This window comes from Symsagittifera roscoffensis, chromosome 3 (assembly GCF_963678635.1).
Source record: "Symsagittifera roscoffensis chromosome 3, txSymRosc1.1, whole genome shotgun sequence".
In the NCBI taxonomy this organism is placed as follows: domain Eukaryota; kingdom Metazoa; phylum Xenacoelomorpha; order Acoela; family Convolutidae; genus Symsagittifera; species Symsagittifera roscoffensis.
Genome location: NC_087064.1, coordinates 38016143 through 38038204, shown reverse-complemented (window position 1 = coordinate 38038204; position 22062 = coordinate 38016143). Strand labels below are relative to the sequence as shown.

The 22062-nt window shown below is 37.2% G+C and overlaps 1 protein-coding gene across 1 annotated transcript in view; it reads right to left on the bottom strand.

The window, feature by feature from the left end:
• Window positions 1-22062, bottom strand: part of LOC134842146 (sorting nexin-12-like) — a 457691-nt gene that overhangs the window by 128957 nt on the left and 306672 nt on the right. The gene's annotated exons all lie outside the window — the stretch shown is intronic.

The window sequence follows — 22062 nt, the reverse complement described above, 5'->3', positions numbered from 1 at the left end:
TATAAATATTTACTACCGATATGTAGTACTGCGTAAATGATATCTGCTGGGTTACTTTCATTTCCACTGGCTTGAATTGCAGTAGGTCCGCGAAGTGTTAGAAAAAGTTCGAAATGAAAATGGAAAAACGTAGAGTTACTTAAATGGACTTGGAAATCATTCACGAGATTTATTTGACCGTGGAAAAGAGATCTCCGGAAAACTCTGGCCGCCGAAATTAATTTCTAGCTGCATGTTCTCTGTTTTTTTTTCTAGCAAAAAAGACATAATTTATGACGTTGCCATTAAATTTAGACCATATGGAGCTCCTATTGGCATAGATAGTTCTTCATTGGAAAATACTTGAACGATTCAAAAATATTACGACTGCATGCAACTTTACATGATGCCGCGGGATTTGTTAACGAAGCTTATAACACTGGTCTCACCCGCTGTTACATGTTAGCCTGGAATTGTAACATCAGCCTGATTGGTCACTTGAGTGGTATAACTTTCTGTTTATATGTTAAACTGACAAACCCACGTCTCTATCAATTGTTAGAATGTTGAATGAAAGATCAGTCATGCTAGACTTGGAAGGATTCCGTTGTAGAAAAAAGAATTTTATAGTTAAAGAACAAGCCATTACAACTTCTGATTACAGTGATTCTCCTATTTTTCTACCTCGGGCCAGTTTCAATTCACTTCCTAAATTTGAACAAAAAGCTTGCAACTGGTTGACAGGTAACATGCACAGAATTGACTGGGAAAGCGGTGATTATTTATATTTAAACCTCAATCAAGTTATTCAAAATTTTTTTTCTGAGAAATCTTAACGCCGTATTTTAAGCTAACGGAAATGAAAAGTGTGATCTTCTGTCAACATATTTGGATCGAAAAATTGCGAACCTTGATGACTTGGGTTGCCCGAGAATTGAAAATTTACATTTCAAAAACTATCCAGCTTGCAAATGACATTTTCATCCTAACCACTCCAGGAATCACTGCGCCGTGAAAAAAAGCAAGGCGTTTTTTGATTGGCTGAAGAATGAGAAGCAGCGGGAGACCAGCGAATTTGGAGACGTATCTATCTCCAAATTCAGTGTTGTGCTTTAATCATAATCGTTAACACGAGTAGAACGAGTTGATTGCCGAGGTCAAGTGGTGCAGCGAAAAGAACAAATCACCTAATCTGAAGAAGAATTATGTACTTTGAGAAGGTTTTTCCTGTTGATTGACCAATTCATATACTTTCAACGAATCAAGTTTACTCAAAAGGTTAGCCAGCAAACGATAAGTTTATCTTCCCAAGCTAGTCTTAGTACCCAAACGTCAGCCCGGAGCTCAAATGGATCTCAGCAGCAGTGACTTACGTTCAGAAACTAGTGAAAAAAACTCAGTGAAGAAAATCATATATCATGTAAAAACTAAAAATGTCCCAGCCAATTATGTAGTGGAACTGTATGTCAATGACTGGTTATACTCGATACGAAATTTTTTCTGTTCAGAAGAATAAATAATTGGAAGTTTTGTTTTGATGCCACTATTCCCAGAGGTTTTATGTCTCAAATGAGTTTAATTTTAGTTTTACTAAGCTTTAATATCTATAAACTCTCTTTGGCGCAACTGAGCTGTGAAGAAAAATCAGTTTGGTTTTCCATATGTCTGGTTTAAATGCGTACGCACTACCAAACCCAAGGAAATCAATAAAATTTTTGATACATCAACAAGACTATTTATGGTAGTTGTAGGACCTTCGGGATCCGGAAAAACAGAATTAATTTTCGAATTGTTGAAAGGGAGAATTTTTACCCAAATTTGGAAGAGTTTTATTCTTTTACAAAGATATTCAACCTATAGTTCGAGAAAAGTTTAACGCTCCCAGTATTCAAATAGAAGTCGTAAACTTCGATAGATTTGATCGTTTGAGAAACAATGAAAACATTCTGTTAGTGTTTTATGACTCATGCGAAGAAAATTACAATGACAAAGAATTCGTTAAACTGGCAAAGGCAGGAAGATACAAGGGCTTTTATGTTATCTATGCTAAACGTAACTTATTCCTAACAAACATAACATAAGAAAACTGATGGTCACAAACTATTGAATTGAACACATCTCACATCATTTCATTCAATTCACCCCGGGCAGGCAATTTGATTTAACCAATTTTGTACGAAATTCTACTGAACTGGCTTTAAAGGACACCTTCGGACATCTACTTATAATATTAGATCCCCGAACATCAGACTGTCTTAGATACTGTTCAAATATAATACGTCCCGGCCCCTCAGTTTTCTATTTACCATTACATAAGGCATTGGTGACACCCATCACAAATGAACGCGAAAAAATTATCTGTTCTGCAGAACATGGTACAAGTCAACTACGGAGCTTTATTAGAAAATCATCAAATTCTCAAGTCATATCAGTCGTTTGCAATCGCTTGCTCAATGTAGTCAACGGTTATGTGCCTGTTAGTATGCCAAACTTTGATAATTTTGAAGACACATAAAGATTCTAATCAAACCAGGAACGAGTCTGGATAAAAAATCAGCTGTTATATTGAGTAAACAAAGCTTTTATCTAATCTGACATATACTGTATTTTTGCTTCAAGTATTTGACAGCATAAAAATGACCTCAAAAGAACTTCTTCTGATGCCGAAGCATATTTTTATTAGAGAACAACCCCATCCAGCGCAAGTTTTGCTTGACAACTCCATCAAACACAAAAAACCGCAACTATCATGCCTGAATCGTTTAAGACCCCTAAACGCAACAACTAACCCTTCAGTCATACTAACCCCCGAAACACTTATCAATGCCATAGCAGAAAACAATCAACAAGAACAAGCTCTCCTTCTCATTGAAGATGAGAGAATCAACTGGAAACAATTGCTAAGCTTAATAACGCTTCATCCACTGAATGTATTATTTTACAATTACAACTCATGGACAAAAAAAACTTAAGCGAGCGAAAAAATTTCTTGAAATTATTAAAAAGTCAGAGCGAGTCATAATAAACAAAGACAATGAAGAACTTTACGTTGATAAAATTCCAACCGGTCTTAAGGCATCGGTTTTTTTTGTATGATATACAGCAACAAACTGAAAACTTTACAACCCTGCTTTTATACTGATTTTGAGGTCATTCATACTTGACGAACAGTTGGTTACGAACAAGTATGGCAAAGTCGCGGTTCAGTCAGCAAATACGGAACAGGCTCAACAAAAGCAAAGAAGCAGAGGTTCCACGAAATCCCCCTTCAAAATCTACAGCCCTCTTTTCTCCAAAGAAATCGTCAACAAGTTCCAGCTCGAAAAGCATTAAAGACGCATAATCAGAAGGACTGTTGCAGACAGTGAAAGAGAACGGGCAGCGCAAAAAAAAAACAAGAAGAAGGAGTAGAAGAAGAAGACTCTGTATCGTACAGAACGCCCGATAACAATTCAGATTCTGCAACGACGGAGAAGACGAAGGCGAAAACAAAAAATGGCAAGATTACACCAGTTGAAGAAAAAAACTTTAAAAATAAAATTACAAGTCAAGGTGCAGCATTGTTTGGCAGTGAATTTAAAAGAAGAACCAAAAATTTCACGAAGTAAAGTGAAACAATTTTTACACACAGAGCCTTCATATACAAAATATCGATCAGTTCGTCGCAAAATACCACGCCTTAAGGTGATAGTTTATGACATAGACGAAATATAGTCAATCGACGTAGCGTATGTTGATAAACTAGTCAAGAGTTTATGTGAGAAAAAGGGCATCGAAGCATATACAACAGAGAGTGAAAAAAAGTCTGCTTTCGCCAAGATCAACATACAATCACCGAAGAGTTGGATTTATAAGTTTTTGGAGAACAAATGGGCCTACTCTTACATCGATAAGCTTCAAGATTTTGTCAACTCAATAAATTCGAGAACAAACCCCGTCATCGAATTAGCCCCCAATAAAGTGACAAAAAAGGATGTTCCACGTCTAACTTCGGTAAGAGCGGAACAATCATTGAAAATAATTCGCCGACCAAAGCTCTACTTTGGCAATTTAATCAGAATAGCAAAAATTGACATCCCTTTTCGAAAAGGTTACAAGCAATCCTTCACTGACGAAGTTTTTGAAACTTTTGACTTACCAACAAGGAACCCACCGACTTATAATCTGCTGGACGCTGATAAGGAGACAATAGAGGGTAAACTTTATTAGCCCGAACTAATCAGAGTATTGGAAAAGAAAGGGTCAAGCTAAAAACTGTCTAGCAACTTTGGAGGTGACAAAGATTCCTTTATTATTATATTGGTGTCATCACCATCAATGAATATCTTCACTGACAACTCGCTATTCAGTTTGGAAATCCTGCTGAGTGAAGATATCGACCTGCAAGGCGAATGGAGAGTTGTATTGACAGAAATAACGTTTCCCACTCATTTGAACAATGTAACAGATACTAAAATAGTAAACTACAAAAAAGACAAAATCAAAGCTAGCCTAAAAGTGCCAAAAGACAAAATATTCAGACCATATGATGGAGAGACAGGTGAATTCACAAAGAGTGGATATGATGAAGTCAAGAAATTATTCAACGAAATCAATCGGAATATTGATCTCGTTATGCATTTTTGGGAGTTCATTACCTTTGAAAGCCCACAAATTCCTAGTGTTTTAGGTTTCAAAGGTATGAGAGATCGAACGGGCTACCATATCGGCTATGAAGAATCCAGTCTTATCCAAAGCACTCTCACATCACAAAAGCTCATCTGCGACTACTCTGTTGATTTCTCTGCTGGAACCCAATTGATGTTTATCTACTTGGACATAATTCATACCTTTGAAAGCCCACAAATTTCTTACCTTTGAAAGCCCACAAAATCCTAGTGTTTTAGGTTTCAAAGGTATGAGAGATCGAACGGGCTACCATATCGGCTTTGAAGAATCCAGCCTTATCCAAAGCACTCTCACATCACAAAACCTCATCTGCGACTACTCTGTTGATTTCTCTGCTGGAACCCAATTGATGTTTATCTACTTGGACATAATTCATTATCAGGTTGTGGGTGACACCAAAGCACCGTGGCTTAGGGTCATTAATACTAATCGACGTGTGAAAAATGGTTACGCTTGCAGCTTTGAACCAAACCATCGCAAAGTTTTTAGCAACTTAGATTACAAAAACTCTTCGTGAATAAAAATCCAGCAGAGCCGAAACCGGTAGACTTGTATCATTCCAGGAGGAGGAGGAAAAATTGTTTTGACTTTAAAACTTGAAAAGTTTTCCGATTTGGATTATGGAGGCGTACTATCATAATCAACCGACCATGCCTCACTTCTCAGGACATCACAAACAGCGAGGTAGTGGCTTCGGTGCTCTGATTATGAGTATGGTGCCAGCAGTAAAACCTATTGGAATTACTTGTTCAAGGAGCACCCGAATTAAAAGATATAGCAACCAGGAAGAAGCCTTGAAAAACAGTAAAAAACACAATCAGAAAACAAGTTGTAGCTGGACGCAGCAAGTTCCAATTGAGCAGAAAACGGAAGAAAGTAACAACAACAAAAAGAAAAACAAAAGTTCTCATTCCAAAGAAACGAGCTCCCCCAAAGAATTTTTTCACCAAAGTACGAAATGATTTCTAATTTCTTACCAACTGAAGCAACTCACAGCTCATTAGATTTATTTTAAAAGCCTCCTCTATTCGATACATTTGAAAATACATTCACTCAAAAAGTTGGTCCATCTTATTCACCTGATGGTCCCAGGCTCGAATTTGAACTTTTAGGAGATAGAAACAACTTTATCGATCTTCAACGATCTCGCTTGGAGATTGTAGCACGCATTGTTCAAAATAGTGGTAATGTACTGCAAACTCATGCTACAGAGGCAGCACAACAGACACCCCATGTTTAGTTAATAATCTACTGTCACTTTTATTTTCGGAATGCGCAATGTCTCTGAATGGAGAAAAAAATTCAACAACTAATGCCAATTTCGCCCATAAGAGTTTTGTTGAGACCGAATTTTCACGCAGGTAAGGATGCAAAGAAACCATAGCATGGTTGACAAGGTTATTATAATGAAAATTATCCATCAGGTTTTGATGGTGCTAATGGGCGAGCTGAATATATCGCAGAACGTAAGCGAATGGTAGCTGCATCAAGCGAATTCCGTCTATTTGGTAAAATCGCGTGTGAATTTTTATCATGTGACAAACATCTTATCACAGGTGTTACAATAAGATTTTCCTTGAGACGATCTCTTAATGACCTTGTTATTATGTCATGGCATCAAGATCTACATTATAAAATTCAAGTCCGCGAGGCAAATCTATATGTGCGCAAAATGGCGGTAACAGGTTTTGTACTATCATCGATAGAAAAAACTCTGTTGAAAACACCAGCAAAATACAACTACTTTGAAGTTTTACCGAAATTACTTTTTACCACAACAGTTGTACAAAGCTGGCGACAGGAAGATGTTTTTGCCAAAGAGCCATCTCGTCGATTGTTTGGGCAATGAGCGAAAACACAGCATATTTGAGTATAAATCATCGATCAAGTCCAATTCATTATCAAAAGTTTGAGTTGAATTAAATCATTTTTTACCGATACGGTTTACCTACTGCACGTTGTCCTGTATCAACGACTGATAACAAATGAATATACTATAACACATTGGAAGCTCTAGACTTTGTTTTTAACAATAAACATGGAATCAGTTTGGCTTACTATCACAATCATTATATTATGGCATTTGATCTCACATCTACTCAAGAGGCTTCACATGACTTTATTAATCCTGTATTGACCAAATGCACGATTTCAGTAGAGCTTAAATTTGACACTCCACTTGCTGAAAAAATTGAGTTACTTATCATGGGAGAGCGCTCATCAACAGTATACCTCCGTTCTGACAGAAAATTGGTCAGAAATACTCTCATGACCTAAAAGAGAAAAGGAGAGAGAGAGAGAAAGAAACGGAAAAAATGGTCAAAGTTCAGATATTGGAGCTTATTATCGATGCAAACATTTGAAGTATCGATCTGAAGGTATTGGACCAGCTAAATGTCCATTGAAGTTAAAAAAAGACAAAACATTTTTAATTGTGAACGCATCAAATTCTTTTCAACCTGGTATTCCTTGGGTACTATTTGCTCGAGCTAATGGACAAAATTTCTTCGCTGATCCCCTTGGACAAAAACTAACAATGTATCCGAATGTATACAAATATGCGAGAGTTTTCATGAGTTTTTATGACAGTGAAACAAATCAAATACTGATGAACAGACCTATGACCTATTCAATCAGCAAACTCAGTTTTATGTGTCTTTCTTGTGTTTACGTTGCCCATTTGATAATAACATCTAGATTTCCAATAGGATTTAAAGTAAATGACCATGATATGATGCGTTTTGCTAGGCATATGGTGTTCTAAATTAATGAAGCAATGTTTTGTATAATTTATAATTTACATTTTTTTTGCCCAAATTTGTTTGTGAAACCTAACTTAGAAGATTCTAGGAGGAATGAAAAAAATGAGAGACTGAAAAAGAGAAAGGAAAAAAAATCCGGAAAACAAAATTTTTTTTATAAAATAAATTTCTTTTCCATAATAAGTTTTACACAACGTATTTGAGTCTCTTTCTAATCGACCATATCCACTCAAACAAATATCGATAATCTTAGAAAATTTGGCTGCATGTTCGCCATTCAGATTATGAGTGAAGCGCTCAATTGTTACATTGGTGACTAAATCAGTGTGAGTTTGAACTGTTCTTGTCTTAGAAGTAAAATACACTTGGGGCAGTCTCTTGCGAACAGTTCCAGAAGATGACCCATCAATATCTATATTGTTGACTGAATTGTAGTTAACTGCTATAATCATTTTGTCCATCAACGGTCCAGATAGTTTATACTTGCTGCAATCAGAGATCAAAATTAAAAGTGGAGAATAAGCAGGGATTGTTTTCGGCTCTTCTTGTTTATTTGACTTTTCTATAAAGACATGGAAATGACCATTGTCCATTGATTGAAGACAATAGTCAATTTTGCTTTCTTGAGAAGCATAAGCATAATTCATTTTATTGAAAATTGAGGAAAAATTTGGTTCATAACTTGTGATAAAAAACTTGAAATTCTTTCGAAACTGTTAAAAATAATAAGGAGACTGTTTGTACATGGCTTCAACCATTTTAGTAGTAGAAATTACGAATACAAAGAACAATTAATATCACGGCGCCCTCAATTTAAACTGCACTTGCGATCGGCAGCGTCATGATCTCAATCCTGATCGCTTTCAAACTTTTGTTCAAAGCAGCTTATCTTTTCAGATTTACTACGCTTTTTTCGAGGTTTTTCAGTTGGTTGTTGTTTTCTTTTTAATGTTTGAGTTAACAGGAAATTTATCGAATTCAACCCTGCTCAATGTAACTGCTTGACGAAACCTGAAGGAGCCTTTTTCTTCCTTTTTGCATATTTTTACAGTTAAATAAGTACCACTTTTCTCATATGTCTTGATACCAGCTCAGACTATACGCTTGTCACCATGAGAAATATTACGGAAATTGTCGAACTATTCCTTTTCTGAGTCAAGTGAAGAGAACATGTTCTTTTTCGCATGAAAGGGCGGCAACTGTTTTGCTGGAAGAAATTCAAGAAACGAAAAAGGGACTTTTTATTACAAAACAGTAAAATTTGAATCCGACCTGTGTTTAAGCACAATGGCGCCTAACGTACACTAGATCCTATATAAAAAATGTACACATTGTGAAGAGCTAATAAAAATCAATTGTCATTTACCCCTTATTTGCATGATAAATCATTTAAATGTGTTAAGTAAATTGCCTTAGGATAGTTCTAGTTACAGATACTTTAATGAACTCCAGGGGCGTGTAAAAGAACCCAAACTTCTTTGTTTCTTCGATGAAAGCCGCCATGAAAGATAATGCAATAAAACTGATTACCTTGTAGCACGAGGTGAAACACCAATTACCCATATTTTGCCCGTTAGTCGATAAAGTTGCTATCGCACTTTAATTTTAAGTACTTTTTTTTTCGATCTCATTCTCAAACTCTGCACTTCGATATAACTAAATTTTCTGATTTTGAAATATTTTGAAATGTCTACATAATGAATCATTCAGACAATGATTCAGACAATTTCAACTTGTGATTGTGAACGAACAATCTTTTACCAGATCTATGTAGCAGAATCACTAGCAATAGTTCAACAAACAAGAAAACATCGGCCTGCGAAACCCAGCCCAGTCAACGATCTGTCAGCGCCTCGTCCTACACAAGCAGACGAAGACGAGTGGGAAACTGTTAACCACATGATGCTGACACACCATATTTGTGATATAATGCAACTATTTCGAATAGAACGAAAACTTTCGGGTGAACAAAGTAATGTTAACGAAAAATTTCCCGACTGTCGAAGAACAGATGTTGCAGATCGGCTTAACTTGGATCAGTCAGCGAGAAAGATCCTGTTTTCTTACGACTGTACGAAAATCAAGAAGGCACATTTCGGGATCTTGCCGAGCGAGAAGATTTTTGGGATACCGAATCCCCTTCAACACTTGACGAAACAAAAGCAACCGAAACCAATACATCGACGATAGAAATCGAAGAAATTACACCATAAGATTGAAAACAGTAGCAAACAACACCAGCACCAAAAAAGAGAGTGATCAGTCTGTCAGGGAGCCCGATTATTTTTTCGGAAAACAGCGCAATTGCTCCTGATGTCTTCTTGGATACGCCTCCAGTTAACAACTGCTACGCGCCGAAGAAGAGGAAGGTTGAACAGAAGAAAAAATCATTAGGAAAGGAAAGCGGTTTCAAAAACTTTCGGTTCCTATAATTTACTAGTTTGGTAAATATTCGTGCCAAAACCTACCTGACATTCTATAGCGCGTTAACTGATAATGATTTGAGACCTATGTTTATTTTAATAAGCATCGAAACAAACTAAAAACGGTTAAATAAAAAAAAATTCAAGCTAATTTTTAAAATAAAAACTACATAACAAGTGACTAGACCCAATCGATGATCTCTGATTATGTTTAGTTAGTTTATCGCAGCACCAGGGAGCATTTATAACCTAAAAAAAATTTTTTTAAATAATTTAAAAAATAAAAGAATAAAAACATAAATATATTTTTGGAAATTCTGAATTTTGGGGTCAATTTTTGTACAAATACAATTTCTTCAGTTTTGCCGGAAAGAAAAAATAGCTGCTCCAATCGATTGTCCATTCATTGGAGACAAGTGATGAAACCGCTAACTGAAACGCTAAGTCTTCCACTTTAAAACTAAAATTATTTTGAACGCGTTTTAACTCAAAGATAAGAAAAAAAATCAAAACTTCTAAATTTTTACGAAAAGATTTTTGAATCATCTATTTTACTACTGAGCAACTAATTATATCGTAGAAAAAGCGCTGCACTACTCAAGCAAAAGGATAAATTAGTTTTTTTTACACTTATTACAGCACTAGTGTGCCACTGTAGCGGAAAACCGACATTTTGATTTAAAAAATTTAAAAGTCAATAAGAAGGTTCCAAAGAAATTTAAGCTTTGGGGGGGGGGGGGGTTGGTTAAACAACTATTGCCCATCGTCTTCAATCAAACTTTGACTTGAAATAATTGAAAATTTTTGTTTTTTCTGTTTCAAAAATTTGGGTGAGAAAATAACAAGTTCCTCAGTCATCTGGAAAGCCCTCAGTGGAAAGTTAGCTACTCTGATCGATTGTCCAGCAATAGGAGAACGTAAATGACACTCATGATTGTGGCTCTAAGTCTACTCCATCTTGATTTATGAGTCATTGAGTGCGTTATAACTCAATGAACAATTTTATAGAAAAAAAACAATTCTCAAAAATAGATTTTTTTAAACCTTTTGAATTCATTTTAGGCTTTGATTTACCAAGAAACCTATGCACTTAATTAGAATACCTCTTTATAGCCTAGGGATAGTTATTCCTTGCCAATTCATTGGTAATAAAAGTTGACTCTGCCATTTTAACTCTTTTCAACAATTTATAATTATCTTAATTTTAGTACCGATACAAAAATTAATGGATTAAACCAAAAAATAATAACATTTTCCGGGTAATTGAATCACGAAAGTTTTTACGAGATTTTGATCACATTTTGAACACACTTAGTTGGTTATTTTAATGTCTTAAAGCCTCGTGAAAAGCCGAAAAATTGATAAATACAACACGTTCAAAAGAGATAAATAAACTGGATGATGGATTTTATCACATTTCCAATAAACAAGCCCAGAAACCATCGTTAAAATATTTTGAGCTTACTTAAGTATAATTTTCGGACAAATAATTAAGTAACAGAACTTTCGGAAATCACTTTTGAATTGATTTGGCTCAGCAAACGGTTCCTAATTGTTGTTCACAGAAGATAAGATAATACGTCTAAGCAAGCGATTGGCTCGATTAAAGCATTTTTACACTGAGGGCTTTCAGGACCTCAATACCATAATTGAACTTTTTGAGGACCGAACAGAAACTTCCCTGATTTTTAGGAAAACCGCAAAACTATACCCAATAGTGATCGCGTGGCTGGAGAACGATTGCAGAGCCGGCGAAGTTGATAAATTCACGGACGTTCTGGAGTGGTTATACCCGAACTTGATGTCGGAGAAAGCGAAATAACAGGAAACACCAAAAGTCTGCAATGAATGCGGTATGCAGATAACGTGTAAAAGAAACTACACAAAACATATGCTTAGAGTGCATGGAATTGGAGCAGCAAAAGAAATGCCTCGCACTATTTGCAGCAAATGTCGAGCGTCATTCGAAACACTGAGACACGAGCGAGAACAAACTGCCACGGAACATTTAATTGCGATAGAAAAGCATTGTGTGTTCTTTAACACTCTTTTCTCTTCCTACCATGCTTAGCAAACGCATATGTAGCAGGAGCATGGGCTGCCAGCGTGCCAGCCTAACGTCAGCAAAAATATCGAAAGCGGGATATCTTCTACACTTCAACAGAGTGCATTTGACGGAAAGCTGAAAAAGTTTGAACTTGAAACGGAAAAGGAGAAATTGACATGCTTAGCCTCATAATGAATAAGAAGGAAGCAACTAACCAGCTGATTTCTGCTCATGATTTCTGAACGGACCTCACAAGTTTCAGCTAAGAGGCGAAATTGGACTTGTGAAGTTTGTGGAGGAAGAAGACCAGTCTCATAAGACTACACTATTTGTCAACATAGCTATGTACGATTTGTACTTCGGAGGGGTAATCGACGAAACCATTAGTGAAATGGTTGACCATATGGTTAACACAATTACAATGTTTGGTTCTCACAGGAGCGGAGGGGTGATAGATGAAATCTGCAGAGTCAAAATTTTTTTGGCAAAATTTTCCCCAATCAGAGCAGGCTCGTATATCTCGCTGCCGCAGAATTTGAAGAAGCAACAGAGAAATTTGGTAAATGCAGCACATACGCTGGAAAACTACAACCGAATCTGGTGGAGATCAACGGTGACTACCGGATGCCTATGAGATTGTTTGACATTGAGAGGTTGGAGCGGCTCAACAATGTACAAATCAACGTTTTCCGGTAAAATAATAAAAACAATCTTTTATTTAAGGAAAAACTAATATACGTTGTCCACAATGCTTTATACGAGATTAAGTAGAATCCGGTAAAATAATTAACTTTTGGATAAATTAACTTAATGGTTCAGATATGAGGACAACGAGCTAGCACCCGTTCGCGTGTCTAAAAGATAAGACTGTTACTTTGCGGTAGACCTTCTGTTGTTGGTAAGCAGTGACGACAACTCCCACTATGTTCTCATCAGAAACCTCTGTAAGATAGTGATGTTTGTGCGGAAACAGCCATTCCACGAACAAAACGAAATATGTAGAAACTGTTTTCAATTTTGCACTTCAAGCGAAATCATGAAGAATCATCAAGAAATATGTTATAACACAGAAGCAATAACTATAAAGATGCCAAAACCCAATAAAAACCAAAGAGTTTAATGGCAAGATGGTTTGCCCCGCGCGTAATCTGATTCGATCTGGTGTCAATAATTGTCCCTGTTCCGATACCTGCCCTTAGTCCAGCTACTTCGCATACCGAAACAGTGGAAATTCATAATTCATGCAGCTATGGACTACTTGTAGTTAAGAATGGCACCTCAACTCCAATCAGGTACGAAATGTGTAGAGGACTGGACGACGCTATGAAGAAGTTGATAAAATTATTGGAATCATTAGCGAGTGAGATTTACAATGACAAACGTAAATACTTCATCCTAGTAGGACAACCCAATTTTCCGAGAGTAGCGGCAGACACTTAATGGATTTTAGAGGAGTTCGCTGAAGAATCCATGACGGTAGACGACCACTGCCACTTTACTTACAATTTTCTAGGTTGCGCGCATCAGGACTGTAATCTAGCAAGGAGAACGCCTAACTTCACTCCGGTAATAGCTCACAATTTGTCTAACTACGACATGCATGCTATTGTAACAGCCCTTTACAATGCGAAAATGAAAAATCAGTTTTCAGTAGTCCCCTCCACTGAAAAAAAATATATGTCGCTGACTATGTCGGTTTGAATAAAAGAAATTGAGGACAAACATGGGGAAAAAACAAATTGATGAGAATCTTCGGTTCATAGACTCATACAAGTTTATGCTCTCTTCATTGAGTCAGCTAATTAAAAAGCTGGCATTTGTATACAACGACAAACGTAAATACTTGCAAATAATCGAAAAGCTGACAAATTACAATGACAAACGTAAATACTTCAATCTAGTAGGACAATCCAATTTTCTGAGCGAAGCGGCAGACACTTAATGGATTTGAGAGGAGTTCGCTGAAGAATCGATGATTTACCATGACAAACGTAAATACTTCATCCTAGTAGGACAACCCAATTTTCCGAGAGAAGCGGCAGACACTTAATGGATTTTAGAGGAGTTCGCTGAAGAATCCATGACGGTAGTCGACCACTGCCACTTTACTTACAACTTTCTAGGTTGCGCGCATCAGGACTGTAATCTAGCAAGGAGAACGCCTAACTTCACTCCGGTAATAGCTCACAATTTGTCTAACTACGACATGCATGCTATTGTAACAGCCCTTTACAATGCGAAAATGAAAAATCAGTTTTCAGTAGTCCCCTTCACTGAAAAAAATATATGTCGCTGACTATGTCGGTTTGAATAAACGAAATTGAGGACAAACATGGGGAAAAAAACAAATTGATGAGAATCTTCGGTTCATAGACTCATACAAGTTTATGCTCTCTTCATTGAGTCAGCTAATTAAAAAGCTGGCATTTGTATACAACGACAAACGTAAATACTTGAAAATAATCGAAAAGCTGACAAATTACAATGACAAACGTAAATACTTCAATCTAGTAGGACAATCCAATTTTCTGAGCGAAGCGGCAGACACTTAATGGATTTGAGAGGAGTTTGCCGAAGAATCGATGATTTACAAAGACAAACGTAAATACTTCATCCTAGTAGGACAACCCGATTTTCCGAGAGAAGCGGCAGACACTTAATGGATTTCAGAGGAGTTCGCTGAAGAATCCATGACGGTAGTCGACCACTGCCACTTTACTTACAACTTTCTAGGTTGCGCGCATCAGGACTGTAATCTAGCAAGGAGAACGCCTAACTTCACTCCGGTAATAGCTCACAATTTGTCTAACTACGACATGCATGCTATTGTAACAGCCCTTTACAATGCGAAAATGAAAAATCAGTTTTCAGTAGTCCCCTCCACTGAAAAAAATATATGTCGCTGACTATGTCGGTTTGAATAAACGAAATTGAGGACAAACATGGGGAAAAAAACAAATTGATGAGAATCTTCGGTTCATAGACTCATACAAGTTTATGTTCTCTTGATTGAGTCAGCTAATTAAAAAGCTGGCATTTGTATACAACGACAAACGTAAATACTTGAAAATAATCGAAAAGCTGACAAATTACAATGACAAACGTAAATACTTCAATCTAGTAGGACAATCCAATTTTCTGAGCGAAGCGGCAGACACTTAATGGATTTGAGAGGAGTTCGCTGAAGAATCGATGATTTACAATGACAAACGTAAATACTTCATCCTAGTAGGACAACCCGATTTTCCGAGAGAAGCGGCAGACACTTAATGGATTTTAGAAGAGTTCGCTGAAGAATCCATGACGGTAGTCGACCACTGCCACTTTACTTACAACTTTCTAGGTTGCGCGCATCAAGACTGTAATCTAGCAAGGAGAACGCCTAACTTCACTCCGGTAATAGCTCACAATTTGTCTAACTACGACATGCATGCTATTGTAAAAGCCCTTTACAATGCGAAAATGAAAAATCAGTTTTCAGTAGTCCCCGCCACTGAAAAAAAATATATGTCGCTGACTATGTCGGTTTGAATAAAAGAAATTGAGGACAAACATGGGGAAAAACAAATTGATGAGAATCTTCGGTTCATAGAATCATACAAGTTTATGCTCTCTTCATTGAGTCAGCTAATTAAAAAGCTGGCATTTGTATACAACGACAAACGTAAATACTTGAAAATAATCGAAAAGCTGACAAATTACAATGACAAACGTAAATACTTCAATCTAGTAGGACAATCCAATTTTCTGAGCGAAGCGGCAGACACTTAATGGATTTGAGAGGAGTTCGCTGAAGAATCGATGATTTACAATGACAAACGTAAATACTTCATCCTAGTAGGACAACCCGATTTTCAGAGAAGCGGCAGACATTTAATGGATTTTAGAAGAGTTCGCCGAAGAATCCATGACGGTAGTCGACCACTGCCACTTTACTTACAACTTTCTAGGTTGCGCGCATCAGGATTGTAATCTAGCAATGAGAACGCCTAACTTCACTCCGGTAATAGCTCACAATTTGTCTAACTACGACATGCATGCTATTGTAACAGCCCTTTACAATGCGAAAATGAAAAATCAGTTTTCAGTAGTCCCCTCCACTGAAAAAAAATATATGTCGCTGACTATGTCGGTTTGAATAAATGAAATTGAGGACAAACATGGGGAAAAAACAAATTGATGAGAATCTTCGGTTCATAGACTCATACATGTTTATGCTCTCTTCATTGAATCAGCTAATTAAAAAGCTGGCATTTGTAGACAACGACAAACGTAAATACTTGAAAATAATCGAAAAGCTGACAAATTACAATGACAAACGTAAATACTTCAATCTAGTAGGACAATCCAATTTTCTGAGCAAAGCGGCAGACACTTAATGGATTTGAGAGGAGTTCGCTGAAGAATCGATGATTTACAATGACAAACGTAAATACTTCATCCTAGTAGGACAACCCGATTTTCCGAGAGAAGCGGCAGACATTTAATGGATTTTAGAAGAGTTCGCCGAAGAATCCATGACGGTAGTCGACCACTGCCACTTTACTTACAACTTTCTAGGTTGCGCGCATCAGGACTGTAATCTAGCAAGGAGAACGCCTAACTTCACTCCGGTAATAGCTCACAATTTGTCTAACTACGACATGCATGCTATTGTAACAGCCCTTTACAATGCGAAAATGAAAAATCAGTTTTCAGTAGTCCCCTCCACTGAAAAAAATATATGTCGCTGACTATGTCGGTTTGAATAAACGAAATTGAGGACAAACATGGGGAAAAAAACAAATTGATGAGAATCTTCGGTTCATAGACTCATACAAGTTTATGTTCTCTTGATTGAGTCAGCTAATTAAAAAGCTGGCATTTGTATACAACGACAAACGTAAATACTTGAAAATAATCGAAAAGCTGACAAATTACAATGACAAACGTAAATACTTCAATCTAGTAGGACAATCCAATTTTCTGAGCGAAGCGGCAGACACTTAATGGATTTGAGAGGAGTTCGCTGCAGAATCGATGATTTACAATGACAAACGTAAATACTTCATCCTAGTAGGACAACCCGATTTTCCGAGAGAAGCGGCAGACACTTAATGGATTTTAGAAGAGTTCGCTGAAGAATCCATGACGGTAGTCGACCACTGCCACTTTACTTACAACTTTCTAGGTTGCGCGCATCAGGACTGTAATCTAGCAAGGAGAACGCCTAACTTCACTCCGGTAATAGCTCACAATTTGTCTAACTACGACATGCATGCTATTGTAACAGCCCTTTACAATGCGAAAATGAAAAATCAGTTTTCAGTAGTCCCCTCCACTGAAAAAAATATATGTCGCTGACTATGTCGGTTTGAATAAACGAAATTGAGGACAAACATGGGGAAAAAAACAAATTGATGAGAATCTTCGGTTCATAGACTCATACAAGTTTATGTTCTCTTGATTGAGTCAGCTAATTAAAAAGCTGGCATTTGTATACAACGACAAACGTAAATACTTGAAAATAATCGAAAAGCTGACAAATTACAATGACAAACGTAAATACTTCAATCTAGTAGGACAATCCAATTTTCTGAGCGAAGCGGCAGACACTTAATGGATTTGAGAGGAGTTCGCTGAAGAATCGATGATTTACAATGACAAACGTAAATACTTCATCCTAGTAGGACAACCCGATTTTCCGAGAGAAGCGGCAGACACTTAATGGATTTTAGAAGAGTTCGCTGAAGAATCCATGACGGTAGTCGACCACTGCCACTTTACTTACAACTTTCTAGGTTGCGCGCATCAGGATTGTAATCTAGCAATGAGAACGCCTAACTTCACTCCGGTAATAGCTCACAATTTGTCTAACTACGACATGCATGCTATTGTAACAGCCCTTTACAATGCGAAAATGAAAAATCAGTTTTCAGTAGTCCCCTCCACTGAAAAAAAATATATGTCGCTGACTATGTCGGTTTGAATAAATGAAATTGAGGACAAACATGGGGAAAAAAACAAATTGATGAGAATCTTCGGTTCATAGACTCATACATGTTTATGCTCTCTTCATTGAATGAGCTAATTAAAAAGCTGGCATTTGTAGACAACGACAAACGTAAATACTTGAAAATAATCGAAAAGCTGACAAATTACAATGACAAACGTAAATACTTCAATCTAGTAGGACAATCCAATTTTCTGAGCAAAGCGGCAGACACTTAATGGATTTGAGAGGAGTTCGCTGAAGAATCGATGATTTACAATGACAAACGTAAATACTTCATCCTAGTAGGACAACCCGATTTTCCGAGAGAAGCGGCAGACATTTAATGGATTTTAGAAGAGTTCGCCGAAGAATCCATGACGGTAGTCGACCACTGCCACTTTACTTACAACTTTCTAGGTTGCGCGCATCAGGACTGTAATCTAGCAAGGAGAACGCCTAACTTCACTCCGGTAATAGCTCACAATTTGTCTAACTACGACATGCATGCTATTGTAACAGCCCTTTACAATGCGAAAATGAAAAATCAGTTTTCAGTAGTCCCCTCCACTGAAAAAAAATATATGTCGCTGACTATGTCGGTTTGAATAAAAGAAATTGAGGACAAACATGGGGAAAAAAACAAATTGATGAGAATCTTCGGTTCATAGACTCATACAAGTTCATGCTCTCTTCATTGAATCAGCTAATTAAAAAGCTGGCATTTGTAGACAACGACAAACGTAAATACTTGAAAATAATCGAAAAGCTGACAAATTACAATGACAAACGTAAATACTTCAATCTAGTAGGACAATCCAATTTTCTGAGCAAAGCGGCAGACACTTAATGGATTTGAGAGGAGTTCGCTGAAGAATCGATGATTTACAATGACAAACGTAAATACTTCATCCTAGTAGGACAACCCGATTTTCCGAGAGAAGCGGCAGACACTTAATGGATTTTAGAAGAGTTCGCTGAAGAATCCATGACGGTAGTCGACCACTGCCACTTTACTTACAACTTTCTAGGTTGCGCGCATCAGGACTGTAATCTAGCACGGAGAACGCCCAACTTCACTCCGGTAATAGCTCACAATTTGTCTAACTACGACATGCATGCTATTGTAACAGCCCTTTACAATGCGAAAATGAAAAATCAGTTTTCAGTAGTCCCCTCCACTGAAAAAAAATATATGTCGCTGACTATGTCGGTTTGAATAAAAGAAATTGAGGACAAACATGGGGAAAAAACAAATTGATGAGAATCTTCGGTTCATAGACTCATACAAGTTTATGCTCTCTTCATTGAGTCAGCTAATTAAAAAGCTGGCATTTGTATACAACGACAAACGTAAATAATTGAAAATAATCGAAAAGCTCACAAATTACAATGACAAACGTAAATAATTCAATCTAGTAGGACAATCCAATTTTCTGAGCGAAGCGGCAGACACTTAATGGATTTGAGAGGAGTTCGCTGAAGAATCGATGACTTACAATGACAAACGTAAATACTTCATCCTAGTAGGACAACCCGATTTTCCGAGAGAAGCGGCAGACACTTAATGGATTTTAGAGGAGTTCGCTGAAGAATCCATGACGGTAGTCGACCACTGCCACTTTACTTACAGCTTTCTAGGTTACGCGCATCACGACTGTAATCTAGCAAGGAGAACGCCTAACTTCACTCCGGTAATAGCTCACAATTTGTCTAACTACGACATGCATGCTATTGTAACAGCCCTTTGCAATGCGAAAATGAACAATCAGTTTTCAGTAGTCCCCTCCACTGAAAAAAAATATATGTCGCTGACTATCTCGGTTTGAATAAAAGAAATTGAGGACAAACATGGGGAAAAAAAACAAATTGATGAGAATCTTCGGTTCATAGACTCATACAAGTTTATGCTCTCCTCATTGAGTCAGCTAATTAAAAAGCTGGCATTTGTATACAACGACAAACGTAAATACTTGAAAATAATCGAAAAGCTGACAAATTACACTGACAAACGTAAATACTTCAATCTAGTAGGACAAACCATTTTTCTGAGCGAAGCGGCAGACACTTAATGGATTTGAGAGGAGTTTGCTGAAGAATCGATGATTTACAATGACAAACGTAAATACTTCATCCTAGTAGGACAACCCGATTTTCCGAGAGAAGCGGCAGACACTTAATGGATTTTAGAGGAGTTCGCTGAAGAATCCATGACCGTAGTCGACCACTGCCACTTTACTTACAACTTTCTAGGTTGCGCGCATCAGGACTGTAATCTAGCGAGGAGAACGCCTAACTTCACTCCGATAACAGCTCACAATTTGTCTAACTACGACATGCATGCTATTGTAACAGCCCTTTACAACGCGAAAATGAAAAATCAGTTTTTAGTAGTCCCCTCCACTGAAAAAAAAATATATGTCGCTGACTATGTCGGTTTGAATAAAAGAAATTGAGGACAAACATGGGGAAAAAAACAAATTGATGAGAATCTTCGGTTCATAGACTCATACAAGTTTATGCTCTCTTCATTGAGTCAGCTAATTAAAAAGCTGGCATTTGTATACAACGACAAACCTAAATATTTGAAAATAATCGAAAAGCTGACAAATTACAATGAAAAACGTAAATACTTCAATCTAGTAGGACAATACAATTTTCTGAGCGAAGCGGCAGACACTTAATGGATTTGAGAGGAGTTCGCTGAAGAATGGATGATTTACAATGACAAACGTAAATACTTCATCCTAGTAGGACAACCCGATTTTCCGAGAGAAGCGGCAGACACTTAATGGATTTTAGAGGAGTTCGCTGAAGAACCCATGACGGTAGTCGACCACTGCCACTTTACTTACAACTTTCTAGGTTGCGCGCATCAGGACTGTAATCTAGCAAGGAGAACGCCTAACTTCACTTCGGTAATAGCTCACAATTTGTCTAACTACGACATGCATGCTATTGTAACAGCCCTTTACAATGCGAAAATGAAAAATCAGTTTTCAGTAGTCCCCTCCACTAAAAAAAATATATGTCGCTGACTATGTCGGTTTGAATAAAAGAAATTGAGGACAAACATGGGGAAAAAACAAATTGATGAGAATCTTCGGTTCATAGACTGATACAAGTTTATGCTCTCTTCATTGAGTCAGCTAATTAAAAAGCTGGCATTTGTATACAACGACAAACGTAAATACTTGAAAATAATCGGAAAGCTGACAAATTACAATGACAAACGTAAATACTTCAATCTAGTAGGACAATCCAATTTTCCGAGAGAAGCGGCAGACACTTAAAGGATTTGAGAGGAGTTCGCTGAAAAATCCATGATGGTAGTCGACCTCCTCCACGTCATTTACAAATTTCTAGGTTGCGCGCATCAGGACTGTAATCTAGCAAGGAGAACGCCTAACTTCACTCCGGTAATAGCTCAAAATTGGTCTAACTACGACATACATGCTATTGTAACAGCCATTTACAATGTGAACATGAAAAATCAGCTTTCAGTAGTCCCCTCCACTGACAAAAAATATATCTCGCTGACTATGTCGGTTTGAATAAAAGAAATTGAGGACAAACACAGAGAAAAAATACAAATTGATGAGAATCTTCGGTTCATAGCTCATACAAGTTTATGCTCTCTTCATTGAGTCAGCTAATTGAAAAGCTGGCATCAGGATTTCAGCTGATGGAAACACAGTTTGCATCAATAGGTTACTCACAAAAGCAAATAGATCTCCTTAAACTAAAGGGCTACTACCCGTATTCATGAATAAACAAAATTGTAGTTAAACAGTTTACAAGGGGCAGAAGTCAGCGTTGACAAAATGGAATACAACCATGCGATAGAAGTATTTCACCAGCTACGATGCAGGAACGTAGGAGAATACCATGACATCTATTTAGCCTCAGATCTTTTCCTTTTAGCATGAGTGTTTTGAGCAGTTCAGATCTGTTTGTCACGAAACGTATGGACTGGACTGCTCCTTTCACCACTATACCGCGAAAACTCTTGCAGGCGACGCGTTCTTTAAAGCGTTCCCTTCAGTCAATTCCGTGCAAGTTATTTGTCAACCAGTTGTAAGCTTTTTGATCAGATTTGGGAAGTGAATTGAAACTGGCTGGAGGTAGAAAAATAAGAGATTCCTTAACTATAGACTTATTTTTCCTACAACGGAATCCTTCCAAGTCTAGCACGACTGATCTTTCCTTCAA